At 44.8% G+C, this 2,659-nt stretch overlaps 1 pseudogene; it reads right to left on the reverse strand.

The window, feature by feature from the left end:
* Positions 1-1,771: 1,771 nt before the first annotated feature.
* Positions 1,772-2,401, reverse strand: LOC122895477 (annotated as a pseudogene).
* Between the last annotated feature and the right edge of the window lie 258 nt (positions 2,402-2,659).

A 2,659-nucleotide genomic window follows, 5' to 3' on the forward strand; every position in this document is an offset into this window, starting at 1 on the left:
TTGGCACCTAATTTATCCTCCATAGAATGAGAGTATTCTCATTCTCAAGTGACCTATCTTATCTAGCGAGGGAAAACAGCTGCCCCCACCTTCAGAATATCTCAGATCAAAATCTCAACCTGCTCTCTGGGCTGAGCTGTGTAGATGCCAACACTGTGTGGCAAGGCCTAGGCTGTCCAGAAAATGCTGCCTCTGCCAAGAGGTGATCCTGTGACCCATTTGCACATCAAGGGGGACATTTTGTCTGTTTTTGTTTTTTTAAAGTCTACAGTGCATTTTATATTCATCTTAGATTTATACATTTCATATATGCTTTTAAAGCTTCAATTAAAGGGGCTCCTGGGTGGCTCAGTGAGTTAAAGCCTCTGCCTTCAGCTCGGTTCATGATCCCGGGGTTGTGGAATCGAGCCCCACATTGGGCTCTCTGCTCAGCCTGCTTCCTCCTCTCTCTCTGCCTACTTTTGATCTCTGTCTGGCAAATAAATTTTAAAAAATCTCTTTAAAAAATGGTTGCCAGGGGCGCCTGGGTGGCTCAGTGGGTTAAGCCGCTGCCTTCGGCTCAGGTCATGATCTCAGAGTCCTGGGATCGAGTCCCGCATCGGGCTCTCTGCTCAGCAGGGAGCCTGCTTCCCCCTCTCTCTCTCTGCCTGCCTCTCTGCCTACTTGTGATTTCTCTCTGTCAAATAAATAAATAAAATCTTTAAAAAAAAATGGTTGCCAAACTGTGGAAAGAACCAAGATGCCCTTCAATGGACAAATGGATAAGGAAGATGTGGTCCATATACACTCTGGAGTATTATGCCTCCATCAGAAAGGATGAATACCCAACTTTTGTAGCAACATGGACGGGACTGGAAGAGATTATGCTGAGTGAAATCAGTCAAGCAGAGAGAGTCAGTTATCATATGGTTTCACTTATTTGTGGAGCATAACAAATAGCATGGAGGAAATGAGGAGTTAGAGAGGAGAAGGGAGTTGAGGGAAATTGGAAGGGGAGGTGAACCATGAGAGACTATGGACTCTAAGAAACAATCTGAGGGGTTTGAATTGGCGGGTGGGTGGGAGGTTGGGGTACCAGGTGGTGGGTATTATAGAGGGCATGGATTGCATGAAGCACTGGGTGTGGTGAAAAAATAATGAATACTGTTATGCCGAAAATAAATAAAAAATAAATTTTAAAAAAATCTTCAATTAACAGTTCAATATAAAAATAGTTCAATATAAAAACAGTTCAAAATAAAAAATATATATGCAGCAGTAGCTCTCAGGCACAGAATTTAGGAGGAGACTGGAGCAAGTTTTCTCCCTAGCATACAGTGAATATTATGACCCCAAATAGTGGAATGTTTCCATCTGACCTTGCTGCCTTTTGATTGAATTTTATTACAGTGAACAGCTTTAGTAGGTATGATATTGCTAACTGGAAAGACTGAGACTGAAGTTTATAACCTGTATTTTCTTGAAGTCTGTAAGACGAAAATGATTACTTTTCTCCCAATTGAGCTCCTAGATCATCCAATGAAAATAATATTGTCAGGCGCCTGGGTGGCTCAGTGGGTTAAGCCGCTGCCTTCGGCTCAGGTCATGATCTCAGGGTCCTGGGATCGAGTCCCGCATCGGGCTCTCTGCTCAGCAGGGAGCCTGCTTCCATCTCTCTCTCTCTCTCTCTCTCTCTCTCTGCCTGCCTCTCCATCTACTTGTGATCTCTCTCTATCAAATAAATTTAAAAAAGAGAAAATAATAGAAAATAATATTGTCCATAAAATGGAGCATCAGCCTAAGAACCACTGGCCATGGTTATTCAGTGTCTTCAGGCCTCACAGGATGAGGTAATGGTATGACAGATTTCTTCTCAGTGTTTCTGGAAAGAGCTTTCCTCATATCATAGGCATCCTCATTGGGCTACCCGTTGCTGGCCGAGTGGTACTCTATGACCTGTCCTGTACACGCTGTAGCCCAGCTGCTTGTGCATGTTGACTGCAACTTGGTTAGACACTCTTACAAAGAGATCACTGAAAAATCCACCCTTTCCTTCTGAAATCTCCCCTAATAACCCCATAACTTTAGCAGCCAAACCAAGGCATCAAAATTTTGTGGCAACAGAGAGAGCAGTGATGTGCCTGTGCCATTCTTCCCTAGCTACTGAGCCTACTGCATTACCTGTGATATAACCCATTAACTCTCCACCAGGTGCCTCCACAACAATGAAGTACTCTGGCCAGTGGGCAAGGTACTGTAAGTAAAAAGGAATCCCATAAGTTTCTATAAGTGGATCCAAGTTAATGTTGTTGAAGCGGAACAGGTCATCGCATGTGAAGGCCCAGAGCGTAGTCACTGCACCGTGAAGCTGGCTTAGGAGACCCCCCTGAGGGGGACGTTTTTTAATGAGGTTAAAATCACATCAACGGGAATTCTCACAATAGAATTTCAGAAGTCTTAAGGCCCCTGGCCTGCTTTCTAAAACACACAGACCACTAAAAACCAGTGAAATAGAACATGGCAATTTGGAGACCTCATCAAGAAATAGAGCCTTGAGGGCGCCTGGGTGACTCATTGGGTTAAGCCGCTGCCTTCAGCTCAGGTCATGATCTCAGGGTCCTGGGATCGAGTCCCGCATCGGGCTCCCTGCTCGGCAGGGGGCCTGCTTCCCTTCCTCTCT

Source organism: Neovison vison, chromosome 14 (genome assembly GCF_020171115.1).
Source record: "Neovison vison isolate M4711 chromosome 14, ASM_NN_V1, whole genome shotgun sequence".
In the NCBI taxonomy this organism is placed as follows: domain Eukaryota; kingdom Metazoa; phylum Chordata; class Mammalia; order Carnivora; family Mustelidae; genus Neogale; species Neogale vison.